This window comes from Bos indicus, chromosome 7 (assembly GCF_029378745.1).
Source record: "Bos indicus isolate NIAB-ARS_2022 breed Sahiwal x Tharparkar chromosome 7, NIAB-ARS_B.indTharparkar_mat_pri_1.0, whole genome shotgun sequence".
Lineage (NCBI taxonomy): Eukaryota > Metazoa > Chordata > Mammalia > Artiodactyla > Bovidae > Bos > Bos indicus.
In genome coordinates this window covers 78,441,041-78,464,483 of record NC_091766.1, presented here as the reverse complement: position 1 = coordinate 78,464,483, position 23,443 = coordinate 78,441,041, and the positions used below count along the sequence as shown (strand labels likewise).

General features: G+C 39.5%; 1 long non-coding RNA gene across 1 annotated transcript in view; it reads right to left on the bottom strand.

Annotated features, from left to right (window-relative positions):
- LOC139184220 (uncharacterized) overlaps nucleotides 1-23,443 on the bottom strand; it is a 1,143,978-nt gene that overhangs the window by 160,603 nt on the left and 959,932 nt on the right. The window lies entirely within an intron of this gene.

The window sequence follows — 23,443 nt, the reverse complement described above, 5'->3', positions numbered from 1 at the left end:
AGAAATGGCAAAGACCTAACAGAAGCAGAAGATATTAAGAAGAGGTGGCAAGAATACACAGAAGAACTATACAAAAAGTTCTTACTGACCCAGACAACCACAATGGTGTGGTCACACACCTAGAGCCAGACATCCTGGAGTGGGAAGTCAAGTGGGACTTAGGAAGCATCACTATGAACAAAGCTAGTGGAGGTGATGGAATTCCAGCTGAGCTATTTCAAATCTTAAAAGATGATGTTGTTAAAGTGCTGCATTCAATATGCCAGCAAATTTGGAAAACTCAGCCGTGGCCACAGGACTGGAAAAGGTCAGTTTTTGTTCCAATCCCAAAGAAAGGCAATGCCAAAGAATGTTCAAACTACCACATTAACTGCACTCATTTCACATGCTAGCAAAGTAATGCTCAAAATCCTTCAAGCTAGACTCCAACAGTATGTGAACCAAGAACTTCCAGATGTTCAAGGTGGATTTAGAAAAGGCAGAGGAACCAGAGATCAAATTGCCAATATCTGTTGCATCATAGAAAAGTAAGGTGGTTCCAAAAGAACATCTACTTCTGCTTCATTGACTATGCTAAAGCCTTTGACTGTGTGGATCACAACAACCTGTGGAAAATTCTGAAAGAAGAGAATAACAGACCATCTTACGTCCCTCCCAAGAAACCTGTAAATAGGTCAAGAAGCAATAGTTAGAACCAGACATGGAACAGTAGACTGGTTCCAAAATGGGAAAGGAGTACATCAAGGCTGTATATTGTCACCCTGCTTATTTAACTTCAATGGAGAGTACACAATGCAAAATGCCAGGGTGGATAAATCACAGGTTGGAATCAATACTGCTAGGAGAAATATTAGTAGCCTCATATATGCAGAAGACACCACCCTAATGGCAGAAATGAAAGAGAAATCAAAGAGCTTCTTCTTGATGGACATGAAAGAGGAGAGTGGAAAAGTTGGCTTAAAACTCAACATTCAAAAAACTAAGATCATGGCATCCAGTCCCATCACTTATGGCAAATAGATGGGGAAGCAATAGAAACAGTGACAGATTATACTCCAAAATCACTGCAGATGGTGACTGCAGCCGTGAAATTAAGATGCTTGCTCTTTGGAAGAAAGCTATGACAAACCTAGACAGCACACCAAAAAGAGAGACATCACCACCAACAAAGGTCCGTAAAGTTATGGTTTTTCCAGGAGTCATGTATGGATGTGAGAGTTGGACCATAAGGAAGGCTGGGTGCTGAAGAATCGATGCTTTTGAACTGTAGTGTTGGAGAAGACTCTTGAGAGTCCCTTGGAAAGCTAGGAGATCAAATCAGTCAGTCCTAAATGAAATCAGTCCTGAATATTCATTGGAAGGACTGATACTGAAGCTGAAGCTCCAATACTGTGGTCACCTGATGCAAAGAGCCAGTTCACTGGAAAAGACCCTGATGCTAGGATAGACCGAGGGCAGGAGGAGAAGGAGGAGACAGAGGATGAGATGGCTGGATGGAATCATTGACTTAATGGACATTTGTTTGAGCAAATTCCAGGAGATAGTGAAGGACAGGGAAGCATGGCATGCTACAGTCACTGGGGTTGCGAAGACTTGGACTTGACTGAATGACTGAAAATAACAATAAAATTCTATGGGTTACATTAACAGTTCAGTTCAGTTCAGTCGCTCAATCATGTCAGACTCTTTAGGACCCCATGAACCGCAGCGTGCCAGGCCTCCCTGTCCATCACTAACTCCCGAGTGTTGTGTATAATTCTTTAAAAATCAGACTTATAACATATGTATGCTCAAAAATGAGCCACTCACATTCCTATTGTTAAAGAAGTTGTGCTACAGTGGTGAGGTGCTACTCACACACTTGTGATGCTTCTGTGATACAAATAGCTTGTGAAGTACTATAAGAAGTAAGCATGTTTTATAAGTACAGGACACCAGCTTATACCCCTGGGACATTACAATTGTTTTTAAGTTTGCACTTAAAAAAAAAAAATCAAGTAAACAATGCCTAATTCATCTATCAGAGAAGGCAATGGCACCCCATTCCAGTACTCTTGCCTGGAAAATCCCATGGACGGAGGAGCCTGGTGGGCCGCAGTCCATGGGGTCGCTAAGAGTCGGACACGACTGAGCGACTTCAATTTTACTTTTCACTTTCATGAGTTGGAGAAGGAAATGGAAACCCACTCCAGTATTCTTGCCTGGAGAATCCCAGGGACGGGGGAGCCTGGTGGGCTGCCATCTATGGGGTCGCACAGAGTCAGACACGACTGAAGTGACTTAGCAGCAGCAGCAATTCATCTATATGACTGGTAAAGCTGTACTGCTCTTGTTTATTTTATCCCTTCGAACTAACTTTTCATCACATGTTTATTTCCCACTGAAAAGTATCCTTGGGTGGCAGCTGGTTTAAAAACAGACTGTGATCTAAAAATTCAGAGAACTGCTAATGTGAATGAGAAGTGAGGAGACCTTGAAGAGAAGCAGGCACTCCTCTGAGGAAGAAGTGGTACATCATCACCCAGGGCGCACAGCTGTCAGCAAGGATATTGGCCTTTCAGGTTAACTTGCAGCCTAGGCAGAAGTGAAGAATATATAGAAGACTTGCATGAGCTACTCATGGTCACTCATTTAGTTTCCCAACCTTTTCTGTGTCTGGAATTAATGGATAAAATCCTTCCCAATTTGCACCCTGCTTTCCAATATGCACCTACTTGGACTGCAACCACTATTCTATGTAAAGCCCCTTTTATATTCCCTTAAAAATCTAAACATGATTTGAGGGTCAATCATAATAATAATTTATAGCTCAGCAATGTCAGAAACCACACCTCCCGAAAACAAAACAAAAAAAAAATCACACTTCTTTCCTGATGGCTCAGTAGGTAAAGAATCCAACCTGCGATGCAGGTTCAATCTCTGGGTTAGGAAAATTCCCTGGAAGAGGAAAGGGCAACCCATTCCTGTATTCTTGCCTAGGAAATTCCATGGACAGAAGAGCCTGGTGGGCTACAGTCCATGGGGGTCACAAAGAGTTGAACTCGATTTAGCATGAACACAATATATAATAGATATTAAGTATCTAACTTCAGGCCTAGAAAATTTGATCTGAATAGATGTAAAACCAATTATTAATAATGGGTGATTATGGCAAAGGGGTAATTGGAAACTTTTTCTATATTGTATATTATTAATAATATCTGATTTTTAAAATACAGAGCATGCTTTGTTTTATAATCAGGGTATATTTAAGTGTGTTTGGGTTTTAAGATAAGACACTGTCTTATCCTCACAATTTAAAAATAGGAAAGAGATTGGACTAAAATCCATGTTTTGCAAGCTGTACTCATGCATAAACCACCTTAATGCTGACTCACATATCTACTGCCATTTGTATAATTGTTTACTTAATATTTTAGCTTCCTCCCAAGCAATAAAATGGGAAATGATGTATTTGAAATGCTTGTTATATTAAAATAAATACCTGTTCTGCCAGGCACTGCTGCCAATTATCTTGCACAAATCTCATATGGGAGCTACATTTTGGGAAACTTTGATTAGCGGACCCCCAAGATTTCCTTTCAATCTGGAGATTCTGCAAGTTCTAGAAACAAAACATTAGCCACCCTGGTGCTTTTTAGAGAACAAACTTTTGCTACTTGTACAGTTTTTCATGTAGCATTTAATTATTAAGGGACTATGCAATTTTCCAGGCTATTTTCTTGATTACTGTATACTGCGCAGTGCAGGGGCAGCCCGATTTCTTCTGTCAAGGATCAGTCAGTCAATATTTTAGTCTTTGGAGGGGGGGGTCTCCTTTCCCTCCTTCATCTTCATTTTAGCCTTTGTCTTCTGCTGCGATGCTTTATAAAGGTAAAGATCATACTTCAGGCATAGTGGGCATGCAATGGATATTTGCTGGTTTGATTTGGAGAGGCACTGGCATTAATAAGTCTATTTTCTTCTCTTTGACAATGGTTTTAGTGAGAGTTGGAGTGATGGAGAATGGCTAACAAAAAATGCCTCACTTTTCCATGGATTTTAATTATCCGGGTCATTTACCTCCCCCCCACTCCACCCCACTTCACTCTCATTATAGTTCCTAAAATCTCTTCATGGTTCATTACCTCTATTGTGCCCAGAAGTTCAGAATTCCTTCATGAGGCCAGTGTGGAAACAGAGGAGGTACATTACGGACAAAGGTCCATCTAGTCAAGGCTATGGTTTTTCCAGTGGTCATGTATGGATGTGAGAGTTGGACTGTGAAGAAAGCTGAGCACTAAAGAATTGATGCTTTTGAACTGTGGTGTTGGAGAAGACTCTTGGGAGTCCCTTGGACTGCAAGGAGATGCAACCAGTCCATCCTAAAGGAAATCAGTCCTGAATATTCATTAGAAGGACCGATGCTGAAGCTCCAATACTTTGGCCACCTGATGTGAAGAACTGACTCCTTGGAAAAGACCCTGATGCTGGGAAAGATTGAAGGGGATAACAGAGGATGAGATGGTGGGATGACATCACCGACTCAATAAACGAGTTTGAGCAAGCTCCAGGAGTTGGAGATGGACTGGGAAGCCTGGCATGCTGCAGTCCGTGGGGTTGCAAAGAGTTGGACACAACTGAGTGACTGAACTGAACTGAACACCTTTACTAAGGCCAGGGTTGGCTTTTAAAATACATTTGAGTTTTAACAATCTCACGTCTATTTCTGCTAATGACTGGGGAAGAGGAGCTTCCCTTTGAGTCACCTTTCCTTTTCTAAAAGAGTGGTTGTGTTTCACCTTTATGGGAAGCTTGGGGCTGGCTGCCCCATCCCAAGTCAAAACTCACCCCTGGGATTTCCACCTTCAAACAAGTGAAACAAATGCATTCCCACAGCGGGGTGTGCTGTCAAAGAGGAGGCAAGTGATCCAGAAATAAGAAGTATTCAGATAGGCCTGTCTCCTTAGAGGAAGTCACTGGCTGGTAAAGAATACTTTCAATGGGGGACCACTTAGCACTCCATCCCACACTTTTCCAATCTCTTTAGGGCCAGGCAGGAAAAAAAAAGGCCCTCCACATTTACATGAGCCAAGAGAGTGTGTAATGGATGGCACAACTCAGCATGTGCTACCCAATATATTTTGACTACGTTCATCTTAACCTTCCCAAATTAATGGAAGCTTTCCCACAAGTAAGTCACATTTCTCACAGAAATTCCCTGGAACAAAGCCTTTTTTCTCTATAAATCTTTCCAGGAGAGATGCTTCATTTAAAAAAAAAAGGGGGGGGGGAATGAAAAAAGAAAGAAAAAAGTAGTTCCATTAGCAACTTTGGTAAGAAATTGCTCCACATTGTTCCTCTGACAAGTAATTTCTCCCAGCATGTGTGCATCTTAAAAGTATTGCAAAAACAATATCTTAAAATGAACTGATTAGTATGCATGCTCTGTGGTCACATTTAAGTTCTATTTATAAAATCTATTCTGTTCCAGGCTCAGGCAAACAAAACTGAAATGCAGCTGTGTAACACATTGATAATTTTCATTAGTTCTAAAAGCCTCAATAGAATTTGCAATTTTATTCATTACATCTAAATAATCCTGGAAAACCCATTGTGAAGGTGACCTTTCACTTTTTCCCCCCGGCCTATGTGACTTATCTGAGCGTGTGCATCTTTGTGTGTGTGACTGTGTATGTATATGTGTATACATGCGAGTCAGTAAGGGCTGGGCAGAGGAAGGACATTTTTACAAAAGTGAAGCACAAAACAGAACAAGAAACCAAGTCAGGCAAAGATGAAAAAAAATGAGGCATAGGGAATCAAAATCACCCACGTAGATTCTGAAAGCCCTTCTAACTAGGGGCATTCTGCCATCATTCTCCAGATGTGAACAAGCCCAGATTTCTGAAATCACTGTGTGATACTACGGGCAAATGTGGATTGTATTCTAATTCATTGGAAAGCAGTTCTTTTTTTTTTTTTTTTTTTGATCTGAAGAGACGAGGATTTTCCTGGAGAGTGAGCCAAAGGACAGGCCCATGAGAAATAAACAGCGTTGCTTCTATCAACTCTAACTTGTTCTTACAAAGTAAAATAATGCCATCTTTGGAGAGGATTTTCTTACTGGGGGCAGTGTTTTTAGTGTGTGGATCTCTGAAAAATAATTTTAAAACACACACTTCCCAGAATGTTGGCAGACAGCCATGAAACCACAAAGAAGTTTTTTGGAAAAGTAAGATGACAAAAAAAAAAAAAAAATAAGTACAGAATAGGAAACATAAAAAATTAAGACAAACACTTGCAATTTTAGCAGCTATGGAGATGACGCTTCGACACTGACCAGGTAATAAAACAATAAAACCTTGTGTGTAGAGAACGTGAGACACCTGGTCGTAGATAAATATGTATGTGCGGATACAAAGGCACACACTCAGGGGTTTATTTGATAACTGCTAATCTGGGACTAAAAAGAATGACAGTTATCAATTACCCATTATGTGAAGGTGCCACCTTGCATATTCTATCTTCCCTGAGCCAGACTCTCAGCAAGGATTATGTTATCTCAGTGTTTCTGAAGGTGTCACATTTAAGAAAAAAGTGATGGGGAGGGCTAGCGGCAAAGTGAAATTCTGGGAATATCAGTTTAAGCAAAATTAAGACAGTTTCCATATTAATTAGAATTTTTACTACAAGAATATCAATTTTTAAACTCTAAGAGACAAGACAAAGTTCCAGGCATTTTGCATAGTGATGAAAGCACAAATAAAACTTTCTCTCTTTTCCTCCTTTTCTGCAGAGTATCTTGTATAATTAGGGTTCGGGGGAGACTTTTGGGGAGAAATGCTGTTTTATCTGAAAAATCACTTCAGCAACCATTGTCAATGAACAAAAATGAAGGTTCGGGTAGAAGAGCATTGTAGGACAATTCATTCTGAGTGAGAAGGGAGAGCATCAAAGCATCAAGTTTTTCTGCAGGTCATCTTGCTCCCTCTGAAAGAGAGACTGGTTTTTGGAGTACTCAGAAAAAAGATGGTGAAAGAGTAAGTGTGGGAAACCCACCCCTCACAGAAATGTTCAATTTGTCCTTTTAAATGTTCAATTTAACTTTTGGCACTACTTTGTAATACGAAAATTTACCAACAAATTTGAAGGGCCCTAGAGGTTTCCTTGTTAACTGTTAGACAAACAAGTCTTCTCACTAACACATTACAGGTTTATTTAAAAATGTGGCTATATAATCCTGTGATTTTCCACTTCATTTCAAAATTACTCTATCCAGTGATACTCAGGAGATAGATAACCTACACTGTTAGAAGATTTTTAGGCCCTACGTTGATACCAAAGGAATCTTATGGGAAGAGGTCTGTCAATATTTGAGACAGTAAGGGAAGAACACAGCAAAGAATGTGTGCCTCTATCCTTAAGCATGAAGAGCAACAGAACTGAGTCACTAGAAGAAGCGTCACTGACTTGCATGTCACTGCAGAAGGAAAAAGATTGGTCAAATTTTTTTTTTTTTTTTAAACAATGGCCTATTTGGGCTTCCCTGATTCTTCAGGTGGTAAAGAATCCACCTGCAATGCAGGAGACCTTGGTTAGAGCCCTGGGTCAGGAAGATCCCCTGGGGAAAGAAATGGCAACCTACTCCAGCATTCTTGCTTGGAGAATTCCAGGTAAGATGGAATGGAATGGGCTACAGTGCATGGGGTGGCAAAGAATTGGACACAACTGAGCAACTAACACACAATGACAATTCAGGGGCTTCCCAGGTGGCATTAGTGGTAAAGAACCTGCTGGCCAATGCAAGAGACATAAGAGACCACAAGTTCAATCCCTGGGTCAGGAAGAGCCCCTGGAGGAAGACATAGCAACCCACTTCAGTATTCTTGCCTGAAGGATAGAGGAGACTGGTGGGCTACAGTCCACAGGGTTACAAAGTGTCAGACATGACTCGAGAGACTTAGCACAATGATGATTCACAGCCTAGGAAACTACATGCAGTGGGACCTCTATTCTGAACATAGTTAGGACGACAGACACATTTATGAATGTTGTAAAACAATTAAGCCCTAAGAGTTGCTGGCATATTAACATTATGGTAAGGATTTATTGAGTTGGGAGACTTTACTAGACTCAATTACAGGCAACTCAGACCACGTGGGCTTGTAATTATGGAACAGGTTGCAATAGGCATGATACTCACTGGGTTTGGTGGAGCTATTAGAGTTTGGTCACTATTTATAAACATTTGAATAAGATATATTTTAAATAAATCATATCATATACATACATTTTGAAATAAATTAATATTCCACAATTTTTAAAAATTGACAATTATTTTATCCTTCAGAAATTTTAGATCAAGTGGGTTTTAAATTATATTACTGCTGTTGACTTGTGTTGACTACACTTGGTCTGGTAAAGGGAAACACCCACTATCCTCTTTCAACATCAGGTTAACCAAGCTGTTATTTACAAAAAACAGAACTTCTGAAAGATCTGGAAGTTTGTTGTTATTGCTGTTCAGTTGCTAGGTCATATATGACTCTTTTGTGACACCATGGATTGCACCCTGCCAGGCTCCTCTGTCCATAGGATTTCCCAGGCAAGAATACTGGAGTGGTTGTCATTTCCTTGTTCAGGGGATCTCTCTGACCCAGGGATCGAACCCACATTTCCTACATTGGCTGGTAGATTCTTTACCACCGAGTCACCTGGGAAGCCCCTTTATCAGCTTATTGAACTATTATTTTAGCATTCATTCTTACTGTATCTTTAAACTGCCTTAATAATTTCAGGGAAATGTTCGTTTTCTAGCAATGATAATGCTCCAACTGAAAAGTAGTAACTTCAGAAAGAATTTACATGTAATGAAAAGTCTGAGGGCCAAAGAACTATCAGGACACAAACACTACAAATTTCAGAAAGGATATTGTGCAAACTACTGGAGATGATGCTGACAAAATAAAAAGCAACTCTAATATAGCTACACTTTGAGTTTGCAAAAATTGTCTTCTACAACACAGTAAATAAGGTGGAGAAAAGGCTGGTGACATGGCCACAAAATCAGCCCCTAAGCTATAGTGATTACAGATTTAAACACTTTGTGAATTCACTCCAATTACATTCTATTAATATTTTTTACTATGGCTAAACAGAAGTTGAATCAGTCAGTTTTGAATTGTGAGATCTTTTTAGAATATATCTTTGTCATAAAATGAAACTGCCTGCACTAGCATTTCATTTCTTCTGAAAGTCACTCACGACTAAGCCAATTCAACAAAGATATAATTGAGTGCTATGCTGTACAATGAGTAAACAGTAAGAATAGCTGACATTGCCTGATAGCTCAGTTGGTAAAGAATCTGCCTGTAATGCAGGAGACCCTGGTTCGATTCCTGGGTTGGGAAGCTCCACTGGAGAAGGGACAGGCTACCCACTCCAGTATTCTTGGGCTTCCCTTGTGGCTCAGCTGGTAAAGAATCCGCCTGCAATGTGGGAGACCTGGGCTTGATCCCTGGGTTGGGAAGATACCCTGAAGAAGGGAAAGGCTACCCACTCCAGTATTCTGGCCTGGAGGATTCCATGAACTGCAGACTATGGAATCACAAAGAGTCAGACACGACTGAGCCACTTTCACTTTCATTGCTTATCATGTACTTAGCCTAGGCTAAGACTTGATACCTACTCTTTCATATAATTCCTAATAATCATTCACTGATGTATCTACTGTATTATGCATGTTTTACAGTGATTTTTATTAAGTTTACGGGGTCATTATTGCCCAAGATAACACAGCTTCCAGCATAGGTTCTGCAAGTCTAGAGCCTTCGTTCTTAGTCACCAACTGCATTAAGCCAGAGTGAAAATGTAAGTACCTGAGAGTTTGTCCACATAGCCTTTGTTTCTTGAGCTTGCCTTGATTCGACAAAGCGTGGTTTTGATGTGTTTATAATGCTAAGAAAAATTGTAAATTACTGTGGATGCTGTTATTTCTTTAATTCCATAAAAGGAAGATAATAAGGATAATGAGGACTGCTCCTTTGTAATTCCAGTGTGATATTTTTGTGGGTGGTTTTCAAAGCACATGGTATGCAATTAGAGATAATGTGGATGGCTCCTCGTCTTCTGGGCGTGTGCTATCCACTGGGCACTGGCTGAGAGTGTTTGATGTGTGTGCCACAGAAATTGATGTAGACATTTCAGTTGCCTCTCAAGTTTGAGAGTCCTCAGGATTTTGGCAGTGGTGCATGCCCTCAAATGACTTGGAATGGAGATCTTACATGGATGAGTCTTTATTATATTTTAAATCTGTTTTTTTTTTTTTTTGCTTCTGACAGTATTCCCTCATCTTGGACTTTTTCCCTGTACTTGAAATTGCCACAGTAATCAGGAAAGTGACTCTTGAAACAGTGGCTAACTAGCTTTCCTTATTTATTCTCTTCCTCTTACTTTCAGCATAACTTTTTTAGGAGGCACACACCAAAAGCAAACCAACTATTCTCCCTGCCAAGACATTTACGCTTAGCAGAAGCAGATGTCCAACAGAATAATTTCTGTGCAAGTGTCACTGATACATTATTGAGGAAACATCAAATCAGATGAGTACTGGAAAAATTAGAGCCCATTCCCACAGTGTCTCTGCTTGACCTCTATTCCTGTAGTTAGATTTGCATTACCCTCCAGCCTTCACATCCCTTAACCTTTGCCTATTTGTTATGGAAACAAAAATATTTCTCTTTCCAAGTGTTCTGTTCAACAGCGCTTTTGGTTTTCATGGGTTTAACTGTTTTACTTGTCCTTTTTTTTTCCCCTTTTTTTCCCTATACTATATTCTATCCCCGATCCCTGCCAAAGTAATGACATGCATCTTTCCACACTGCCCTCTGTCAGTAAACTTTTAGTCATTGCTTATTTCACCCAACAAGGAGATCATGCTCTTCCACAATGCAATGTATCTTCCTTTATTTATTCATTCATACAATTTTACTACTTGTTTTTAAGTATCTCTCACATTAGCTGTTCTTGAGCTCTTTAGCTCACTGGTTAGATCAGTAAAAACTCTGATGGCAGTATTCTGGATGGTAGAGTTTATTCATGACATTCTGGTAGCTCTCTTGGCCCACTCTCAGCTAATAACTGACTGAGTGGGAAGGAAAAGGTGGTCATACATCTGCTCTTAAAGCATACACAGTGTAATTGTTAACTTATTTAACCATCCGATCAATCAGTACCTATGATGCTCCTAGAGCTTTTCTGTAGTTACATATTAGTAAATGTATCCACTTTTATGAGCCTTACTTTCAAGAAACATTGCATGAAAGTTGATCGTAAGCAAATAAACAAATAAGATAATGTCAGAGAGTAATAATGCTCTTAAGAAGATAAAAACAGAATAATGATATAGAGAGTAGATGGCACAGTCAAAAGAGATAACAATTTGAATGAACAGCTGATTTCTAAAAAGAATTTGCTACACTGAAGTCTAGAGGAAGAGCATTAGACTCAGAGAGGGTTTGAGTTAGAAATACGCTAAGAGCATTTGAGGAATAAATGGTGGTCAGAATGGAGACAGTATGTAATGGGAAAATAGGGAGTTATAAGAGATGAAGTTGTTGAGATGTAAAAGTGTCAGGGATCATGACAAGTTACCAAAGAAATACCTCAGAAAACTAATGGTTGTTAATTACCGTGAGGATAATTCAGTGCTATCGGAGAATAAAGGAGTGTGTGTGTATGTGAATAATACCTACACATCTTCATGAAGGAAGAAATATCTCAGATGGGCTTTGAAAGATGGGTAGGACATAGATGAAAAATAGAAGTGGTAAAAGGGTATAGCAGCTGGCAGGAACAGCCTGTGTAAGGGAAAACAGGTGACAGTATATAGGGCAGGTCTATGACTAACAAGTTGTCCATTGTAAGTGGGTGAGCAAGAACTGTAGAAAGTAAAGCTTGTGAGAGCTGTGAATGAGACTGAACACCAGAACAAGAAAACTTCTGAAGAGTTCATCTGGCACCACTGAAGGTTTAAGATCAGATCAGATCAGTCGCTCAGTCGTGTCCGACTCTTTGTGACCCCATGAATCGCAGCACGCCAGGCCTCCCTGTCCATCACCAACTCCCAGAGTTCACCCAGACTCATGTCCATCGAGTCAGTGATGCCATCCAGCCATCTCATCCTCTGTCGTCCCCTTCTCCTCCTGCCCCCAATCCCTCCCAGCATCAGAGTCTTTTCCAATGAGTCAACTCTTCGCATGAGGTGGCCAAAGTACTGGAGTTTAGGGACAGAGAAATAATCAGAGCTGAGATTTAAAAGGATTTCTCTGACATGGGACCATTGAATTGGATTGTGTTGGTAAGAATGGAGGTGAAGAGGCTAGTAAAAGGTTTTAAAACAATTACACAGAATGGCCATCACTCAACAAAGAGACTACTGGAGAGGATGTAACAGAGAATATGGTTGAGAAAAAGCTTATGCATGAAATCCTTCCTTTAACCAAAATAGAATTTCCTTATCCACATGCCCACCCAAAGATGGAGTCTCTCCAAATTACCTGTAATGATGGTAAAAACGTTCCCTCCTGGGAAAAAACAGTTCTATTGTTGTACAACTTGAACTGTTTAGGAAAGTTCTTTGGTAGAATGAATTGCAATTTGCTTCCCTCTAACTAGGACCAACCTACATAGCATATTGAAAAGCAGAGACATTACTTTGCCAACAAAGATCCGTCTATTTAAGGCTATGGTTTTTCCAGTGGTCATGTATGGATGTGAGAACTGCACTGTGAAGAAGGCTGAGCACCGAAGAATTGATGCTTTTGAACTGTGGTGTTGGAGAAGACTCTTGAGAGTCCCTTGGACTGCAAGGAGATCCTTCAGTCCATTCTGAAGGAGATTAGCCCTGGGATTTCTTTGGAAGGAATGATGCTAAAGCTGAAACTCCAGTACTTTGGCCACCTCATGTGAAGAGTTGACTCATTGGAAAAGACTCTGATACTGGGAGGGATTGGGGGCAGGAGGAGAGGAGGACGACAGAGGATGTGATGGCTGGATGGCACCACTGACTCAATGGACGTGAGCCTGAGTGAACTCCAGGAGTTGGTAATGGACAGGGAGGCCTGGCACGCTGCAATTCATGGGGTCGCAAAGAGTCAGACATGACTGAGCGACTGATCTGAACTGAACTGATGTATGGATGTGAGAGTTGGACTGTGAAGAAAGCTGAGCGCCGAAGAATTGATGCTTTTGAACTGTGGTGTTGGAGAAGACTCTTGACAGTCTCTTGAAGTGCAAGGAGATCCAACCAGTCCATTCTAAAGGAGATCAGTCTTGGGTGTTCATTGGAGGGACTGATGCTAAAGCTGAAAGTTCAATACTTTGGCCACCTGATGCAGAGAGTTGACTCACTGGAAAAGACTCTGATGCTTGGAGGGATTGAGGGCAGGAGGAAAAGGGGACGACAGAGGATGAGATGGCTGGATGGCATCACCAACTCGATGGACATGAGTCTGAGTAAACTCCAGGCGTTGGTGATGGACATGGAGGCCTGGCGTGCTGGGATTCATGGGGTCGCAAAGAGTCAGACATGACTGAGCAACTGAACTGAACTAGGACCCACTGGTACTAGTTTTACCTTCTGCAGAAAAGCAGGTTTCACAACCTTCTTCTACTCCAAGTCAACCTTTCATGTATTTGAAACCGACTATTTTTTTAAATTCTTGTCATATCCAGGTTAACACTCCTCAACTTCCTTTAACCCATATATTTTACGTGGTTGTGTACAATGTGTTTGTATTTTAAAATGTATTTTTCCAAGGGAGAGAAAGCTTTCAGGGAAAAAATCTTCCTATTGTTAATGGCATATAAGCATCAGTAAATACTGAGTGTTTAATAAAATACAAACACATTTTTTAAAACTTTCTCCTGTATAAATGTTATGCCCTCATTATACAACTGGGAGACAAGAAAACAGAATCACTCTGCCCTATGTAACATTATTGTAGGCTGGGGTCATCAGACTATGGCCTGTGAGCTAAGAATGGTTTTCATATTTTTAAATGGTTAATAAAAGTCAAAAGAAGAAGATATTTAGAGATATACAATAATTTTATGAAATTCTAATTTCAGTGTCATTAAATTCAGTTTTGGAGACGGAAATGGCAACCCACTCCAGTATTCTTGCCTGGAGAATCCCGTGGACTGTAGCCTGTCAGGCTCCTCTGTCCATGGGGTCATCCACCTGTTTATATATTGTCTGTGGCACCTTTCTTGTTGCAACACAAAACTGTATGGTAGCAAAACCTAAACTGTCTACTGTCTGGCCCTTCATAAAAAATGCTTTCCAGCATCAACTATCAGGCACTGGTGTGTGCTGTGTGGACTGAAAGTGTCTGCTTCACCTTGGAGCTTGAGAGAATGTAGAAGCTCAGGCTCCACTCTGGATCCACTGAATAAGAATATACATTTTAACTATTCCTCATGTGATGTGCATGTGTGAGAAGCTAGAGCTGTGCCTCTCAACTTTGGCATGCAGAAGAATTCCCCTAAGAGTCTGTGATGTATCAATTCCTGAGTCCCACTCTGAGGAAGAAAACTGAGTGAGGCCTGAGGGTCTGAATTTCTTTTTTCTTACCGAGGTACAGTTGATTTACAATATTTCAGGTGTACAGCAAAGTGATTCAGTTATGAGTATGTGGAGGTACATACACACACACACATTTCCATTAAATGTTACTATAAGATATTGAATACAGTTCCCTGTGCTATACAGTAGGTCCTTCTTGCTTATACACAGTAGCATGTATCTGTTAATCTCAACTCCTAATTTATTCCTCCATAGTTTCCCCTTTGTAAACTTCAGTTTGTTTTCTGTGCCTGAACCTCTATGTTTTGAAAATAAATGCATGCTTGTCTCTTTTTTTAGATTGTACATATGAGCAATGTCATATATTTGTCTTTGTCTGACTTACTTCACTTGGTGTGTTAATTTCACTTAGTGTGATAATAGGTCCATCCATGTTGTTGCAAAAGACATTACTTCATTCTTTTCTATAGCTGAGTAATACTGTATGTATATCCATGTATACACACACACACATACATATATGTGGTTTTTTTGGCTGAGTAATAGTCCATTGCATATATGTACAGAGAAGGCAATGGCAACCCACTCCAGTACTCTTGCCTGGGAAATCCCACGGACAGAGGAGCCTGGTAGGTTACAGTCCATGGGGTTGCGAAGAGTCGGACACGACTGAGCGACTTCTCTTTCACTTTTCACTTTCATGCACTGGAGAAGGAAATGGCAATCCACTCCAGCATTCTTGCCTGGAGAATCCCAGGGATGGGAGCCTGGTGGGCTGCTGTCTATGGGGTCGCACAGAGTCGGACACAACTGACGTGACTTAGCAGCAGCAGCAGCATATATGTATCACATCTTTATCTATTCGACTGATGATAGATATTTAAGTTGCTTCCATGTCTTAGCTGTTGTAAATAGTGCTATGAACACTGGGGTACATGTATCTCTCCTAATTACAGTTTTAATATTTTCTGGATACATGCTCAGGAGTGAGATGCTAGCTCATACGGCAGCTCTATTTCAGCTTTTTGAGGAACCTCCATACTGTTTTCCATAGAGGCTGCATGAATTTACATTCCCACTAACAGCATAGGAGGATTCCCTTTTCTCCATACCCTCTCCAGCATTTACTGTTTGTAGACTTTTGATGATGACCATTTTGACCAAGTCTGCATTTCTTATAAACTCCCAGGAGATACTGACACTGTTCTTTTCTGATTATTCAACAGTGATTTATCAAGCACCTACTATGTGTTTGCTGGGTGCTGTTCTAGGATTAGAAGAAAAATGAGTTTACTTAGAAAATGCATTCCACTTCCTGGGCATTCAATGAATTCCTGTTGTATAAATAAATGAATGAGATCCCCTTTAAGCCACTTGGAACAGAATTATGGTAATACTTTATGCAATTTATATATCCACTATTCTTAAGAAGCAAGCATACAAAAATATCAAATTAAGACTAATGTTTATTGAGTACTTATGTCATGGTGGGCACTTGAGGTACTTACAACTTTGATTCTCATTTTAAGTTTAGGAAACTTGAAAACTAAAAAAGTTATAAACTTTAACAAGTTTAAATATGTATATAAATCCAGAGAGTCTCCAGGTGACCATCAAATAGTTTTCTTCCTCTAAATAAAACTAATGGATAGATTGATAGGTTTGTATAGTGACTAAACCATGCCATTAGATTTACCTGTAAAATTTTAAATATCCATGCAGTACCTGAATCATTCTACAAAAGACTGGGAGTAGTTCTTACAAAAATATACACAAAAGATATATGATAGGTAGAAATGGAGATATATATATATACACACACACATACACACATATATATATAGATACATATATATGATAGGTAGAAATGTATATATACCTCCATAATTTATATATATGTATATTATATATAGATATAAAATATATATATATATATAACTAGATACTGGTAAAATATAACTAGGAACTAGCAGTTAATGAAGGACAAATAAATAAGGATGAAGGACAAAACACAGCTATGGGAAGAAAAGTTGTCACTGAGTTTGATATTTTGCTTTGAATTTCCTCGTATTTGATATAGCATGAATTGTGCCTCATCCATAAAAAAAAAAAAAAAAAAAGATATGCTGAAATTCTAATGCCCCAGTAATACAGAATGCAGACTTTCTTTGAAAATAGTCTTTGCAGGTGTAATTAGTTAGGATGAAGTCATACCGGGGTAGGGTGAACTCCTAATGCAATGTGACTGGTATCCTTACAAGCAGACAGCCTTGTGAGGACAGGAGACACACAGGGAAAGCACTGCGCCCAAAGACGGAGGCAGAGGTTACAGAGAGCCATCTGTAGGCCAAGAAATGCCAAGAACACACAGCAACTCTGGAGGCTCAGACGTGTGAGGGGTTTTTCTTCCCTACAGATTGTGGAAGGAGCATGACACTGCTGACATCTTGATTTTGAAATTCTGACTTCCAGAACTGTGACACAATACATTTCTGTCATTTTTAAGCAACCAAGTTTGTGCTTGCTAAGGCAGACCTTGGAAGAGAAAGGGAAAAAAAGATTCTTCAGGAAGCATAATACAAGAGGTAGACTTATTTTAGAGAGTGAAATCTTCCCATTTGAGATTTAGTAAATTCCAACAGAAAGAAAATAAATTTGCAGTGATATGGAAGAAGAAAGACCCTCTGCAAGCACAATCCCTTAACAGACACAACAAGACATAAGATTCTAGTGAGGTCTGTCACCATGGGTGTGTGACCTGTGCAATCACGTAAGGCCTGTTCTCAGAAGGGCCCTGCACTTGGGTTAATACTCTGTTGTCACTGTTGTGAAGTTCTTGATACTTTTTGAACAAGGCTCCCACATTTTCAGAGCATTCTGTGCCTTCAAATTATGTAGCTGATCCTGGATCTGGCAATAAAGACAATGTTGGTTCTAGTAAAAAAACTGGAGAATACACTAATAAAACAGTATATGGAGCCTAAACATATGCCAGAGGTAGTCTTTCATTTCAGTGGGGAAAGGATGGACATTTCCATAAAAGCTGCCCAGACAGCTGGCTATCCATATGGAAAAAGAGAAATAAACTGGGATCCAAATTCATATCACAGTTTAAAAAAAATCAATTTCAGGAACATTAAAATACCTAAATGTGAAGGCAAAAATATTTAACATTTAGAAGACAATATCTGAGAATATATTAATGTTCTTGGGTGTAGGAGATTTCGTGAACAAAATGTTAAAAAAAAAAAAAAAAGAGAAACTATAAAAGTTGGGTTCATTTGTCTAAATTATAATTAAGGACTTCTCCATGTTTTCTTCCTTTATGGGGAGCTGAGATTTTAGTGCCTGTAAGTGTCTGGGACCTGGCCATGGGATGCCACTCCAAATGGGCAGGGTTCATGTCCAGGGCTGAGCTCTCTGATGGGCCTTTCCTCTTTATTTTTTCTCCCCTTCTTTAGTGGAGCCTTTGACTTGCAAGCCTTAAAGAGGCACATACTAGTGGAAGAGAATGGTCAGGCTTTAGTGCTCACCTCAGGTCTGACTCATCTATGACTTTATTTACCTACTGGGAAAGTTGATCTAATAAGTAAATGGACTGAGGGTAAAGGAGACAATTTCTCACTGTTTCAGAAGGGAGTTAGGGACACAGAGCAGAGAAGACTAGCATATACTCTGTGGTGCTTGACTGGCTTCAGACATAGTGTTATATACAGAAACATACAGAGGTGTGTGTGTGTGTGTGTGTACATGTCTGTGCATACAGATTCACATCTTCTATGTTTACTAAGAGAACCTAGAAGCAGTGATACCTTAGTAGCAGTGAGCCAACTTGATCTTGGTTTCTAAACACCATTCTCCACTAAATTGAACTTCATAGAGAAATGGCTGAAAACTAACCTGCAATTAATTGAGCCAGAAATTAAGAAAGTGCTCAAAGAATCAGGGAAATGTCAATAGTTACAGAAGTCAGTCTGAAAGGGCTTCCATTTGCCACATCTTGGATAATGTAGTGATGAAAATTATAATGATAATAAGGGAAACCTTTGAGTAAAATAGGGATGCACATGTCTATACTGACATAAGTAAGTAAACACATCAATTATTTTAGTTGAAAGGGATGGAAGAGCTCTACCTCACAATGGAATGCCAACTAGCAAATAGAGGTGGAATTAGAAAAATCACACTTCTGCAAGCACTTTTGTCATGATTAAGTCAGGCAAGAGTCATTAATGGATGGTAAATCTGATGGGTAAATGGGAAATAGGACATGTACATAATTTCAAATAATCTCCTCTGAATATACTTATGAATTACTTATCAACTGATATAATGACATCCTAAGTAACTAATGTGAGAGTGTAGGGTTTTGTTAATTCACATCCTAACCAAGTGATAAAAGTTAACAGTATCTGTAATGGAACAGATAAAGTCAGTGTGGTGTACCTGCTGATATAACACACTGAGAAGAGCACAATATGGCTCCTATGGAATTCTTAACAAAAAGCATGAGCCATGAGAAAACATCAGATTCCAAATTAAGGGACAGTCTACAAATCAACTGAAGTGTGCTCTTCAGAAATGCCAAGATATGAGGAGAAATGCACACAAGAGACAAAGTTCTTGGATTGAAGAAAACTAGAGACATAAGAACTAAATGTGTGGCTGGGCTAGACCCTGGATCTATAAAAAATATTATTAGGACAAATAACCAAACCTGAATAGTATCTTTGGCTTAATGGTAATGTTGAATCAATGTTAACTTCTTGATCTTGATGGATGTACTCTCATGATTCTTTTACATAAGAAATATACACCAAAGTACTGAAAGGTAATGGGGCATTGTGTCCCAACTTACTCTCAAATGCTTCAGAAGAAAGAAAAATGAATTCTGAGCAAAGAGTATATTGGACTTTATGCATACTTTCTATAACTTTTAAGTTTAAATTTAGACTTATTTCAAAATAATTGAAAAATATTAAGTTCTCTTATCATAAGACATAGCTACAATTTGGGAGAAGATATTTGCACCACACAACTGAGAAAGGATTAATAACCAGAAAAGGAATTCCTGAAAGCAAGTAAGAAAAGAATAGCATAGACATTCATCCAGTTTAACAGACAAAGAAGCTATGGTTTTTCCAGTAGTCATGTATGGATGTTAAGAGTTGGATAATAAAGAAGGCTGAGCACTGAAGAATTGAAGCTTCTGAATCATGGTGCTGGAGAGGACTCTTGAGAGTCCCTTGGACTGCAAGGATATCAAACCAGACAATCCTAAAGGAAATCAACTCTGAATATTCACTGGAAGGACTGATGCTGAAGCTGAAGCTCCAATACTTTGGCCACCTGATGCAAAGAGCCGACTCATTTGAAAAGACCCTGACGCTGGGAAAGATGGAAGGCAGGAGGGGAAGAGGTGGCAGAGGATGAGATGGTTAGACAGCATCATTGATTCAATGGACACGAATCTGAGCAAACTCTGAGAGACAGTGAAGGACAGGGGAGCAGTCCATGGGGATGCAAAGAATCTGACTCCACTTAGCAACTGAAAAACAACAAAAGGAAAATGATTAATCAGAAACTTCACATAATTTTTTAAACGGCCTATATGAAAAGATATTCAATCCCATTAATTATCAGAAGAATGCAATGTATAATAACAGGGGACATCATTCACTCCTGTTAGACTGATAAAAATTTAAAAGTCAGAAAATACAGAGCATTGGTGAGGATGTGGACAAAAGAATTCTGATCCTGTTGGTGGAAGTGCAATTTGATGCAAGGAAGTGCAATTTGATGCAAGCACTCTGAAAATACTTTGATATTACTCATAAAGTTAAATACACACTGTGGGAGCCTGTATTGTGTGTGCTTGTGCTAAGTTGCCTCAGTTGCGTTCAACTCTTTGCGACCTTCTGGGCTGTATCCTGCCAGGCTCCTCTGTCCATGGGATTTTCCAGGCAAAGATACTGGAGTAGGTTGCCATGCCTTTCTCCAGTGATCTTGCTGAACCAGGGACTGAACCTGTGATTCTTTATTTCTTCATGGATTTGCAGGCAGGTGCTTTCCAACTAGTGCCATCTGGGAAGGCCAAAGTGAAAGGGTTAGTCACTCAGGTGTGTCCAACTCTTTGCAACCTCATAGACTGTAGCCAGGCTCCTCTGTTCATGGATTCCTTCAGGCAAGAATACTGGAGGTGGGTAGCCATTCCCTTCTTCAGGGGATCTTCCCAACCCAGGTATCAAACCCAGATTTCCCACATTGCAGGCAGATTCTTTACTGTCTGAGCCACCAGGGAATCCACGCTGTCACCAAATGCAGTGCCCCTCCATGGATTTTAAATCCAATCCTGTAGAATTCTTATTAGGCCATGTGACCTACTTTAGTATATAAAACATGAATGGGAGGGATGTATATCACTTCTGAGTAGAAGCTTTTACTTCCTGGTTGTTGTGTATTGTGGTCTTTCCCCTCTGGCACAACTCTGGCAGTGTTACCACTTGGGGCTTCTCTTTGAAGCTGGTCTTAGACTGAAGACACATTGAAGATGCCCAAACCACAAATAATACACGTGCAACTAGAGAACACAATCAGCCTTTGCTGGTGTGAGCCGCTGATAATTGCTGCTGCTGTTGTTATTTAATTACATATCTGGCGCATCCAATATATTCTGACTTACAACAGGTATATATATTATTGTTGTTGTGTAGTTGCTAAGTCATGTCCGACTCTGCAACCCTATGGACTGTAGCCCACCAGGCTCCTTCTGTCCATGGGATTTCTCAGGCAAGAATACTGGAGTGGTTGCCATTTTCTTCCCCAGGGTATCTTTCTGATCCAGAGATTAAACCTGCGAGTTTGCTTGGCAGGCAGATTGTTTACAATGTGCCACCTGGGAAGCCCTGTATATAATCTACAATATGACCACTTTATTATTAAACATGTATCCTCGAGAAAATATTGCAAAAGTACACCAGAATATATTGTTCAAAATATTTATAGTAGCACTGTCTCTATAAGGGAAAGAAAAGAATCATCAATTCAAATCTTCATCCTAAGTGAAATGAGTAAGTTGTGTATTCACACAATGAGATAATGACCTAGAACTACATCTTAACAGTGACAGGTCTCAAAGATATAATAGTGAGTGAAGGAATTAAGACAGAAGAAAATATACTATATGGTTTAATGTATTTTTAAAAGCAGATAAAACTAAACAATATACTGTTTATTGAAGCATACATACATGAGGTAAAAACTACAAACAAAAGCAAAGAAATAATATAAAACTCAGGATGGCAGTTACTATGGGAGACAGAGGAGAAGAAAGGTGTGAATTCAAGAAGCACATAATGATGTTTCAGATATGATAATGTTTATTTTTTAGCCTTGTAGTGGGTACAAGTGATCATTTAACTTTGTCCTTTAAATAATACGTTTGCATTTTCATGCAACAGTTCATTAATACTATATCTCACAATGGAATAAAAAGCATGCCAGATAAAGGAAGTATAAATCTGTCAAGATATCTAAACTCTAATTTTTTCCTTCATCTTCTTTTTAAAAATTTATGTTCAATGTAATTAATTCATGTTTTGTCAATCTAGACATAGGTTCCCTTCTAGGAGATTTCCCCCTAGCCTTTTTACTCAGTAGTAAAAATTTCAAGCACTCTAAATAATTCCTGGTGATTCCTTTATTTCCAATGAAGTGTATATATGTTTGTGTATTATACACTACTGTTTTTATTTAAAGCTTAAATCCAAAAATAAACAAAGATCCTTTATGTTGTTTTAAATAGTAGAACCAACCTGAAAGGAAGGGTACCAACTCAAGTATTGGATGTTGTCACTGCATTCATTGACCAGAGCCAGCTCATAATGCAGTGAAGACGTGCATAGATGGAAACCACTTCAGAGGCCAACAGAAAAATCACAAGCAACTCACATACTCTTTTACCTAAAATCCATAAGTACTAGCTGTAGCAAATGCAGAAATAATAAAAAGAGGTGTAAAAACTTCGTAACATTTGGATAGCTTTCATTTGGGGAACCTTCTCAGACAAAGTGAAGTAATATATTCTCATCTCTGCTGCTGCTGTTGCTGCTGCTAAGTCACTTCAGTCGTGTCCGACTCTGTGCGACCCCATAGACGGCAGCCCACCAGGTGCTCCCATCCCTGGGATCCTCCAGCAAAGAACACTGGAGTGGGTTGCCATTTCCTTCTCCAATGCATGAAAGTGAAAAGTGAAAGTGAAGTTCTCTAGATATGCTGATTATTTTAAAAGCCACACACACACACACGTACATACACACATAAACACATATACACACACAAGGCAGTTGATGTGCTTGGTTATTTTTTTTAATTTAAATTTATTTATTTTAATTGGAGGCTAATTACTTTACAATATTGTATTGGTTTTGCCATACATCAACATGAATCCGCCACGGGTGTACACATGTTCCCAATCCTGAACCACCCTTCCCACCTCCCTCCCCATACCATCCCTCTGGGTCATCCCAGTGCACCAGCCCCAAGCTTCCTGTATCCTGCAACGAACCTGGACTGGCAATTAGTTTCTAAAGACACACACACACACACACACCCATAAATACATACATACACAGGCAGTTGATTAAAAGATTAAGTTGTTGAGACTGACCAAAAGAAAATGCATTTGTTTTCTACCTTGAAGAGTATGACCAAGTCCTACTGCCTAGGACAAACCCAGCCAGAGAGCAATCCCTTCAGTGGGTTTTTAAAGTGAGAGTCACATCAGATTCTTCAACAGCTTGAGAGAATAATGCAGTTATAAGAAGCATGACAAGAGTATTACAGGTGATAAAATACAGATTACAGATACAGTAA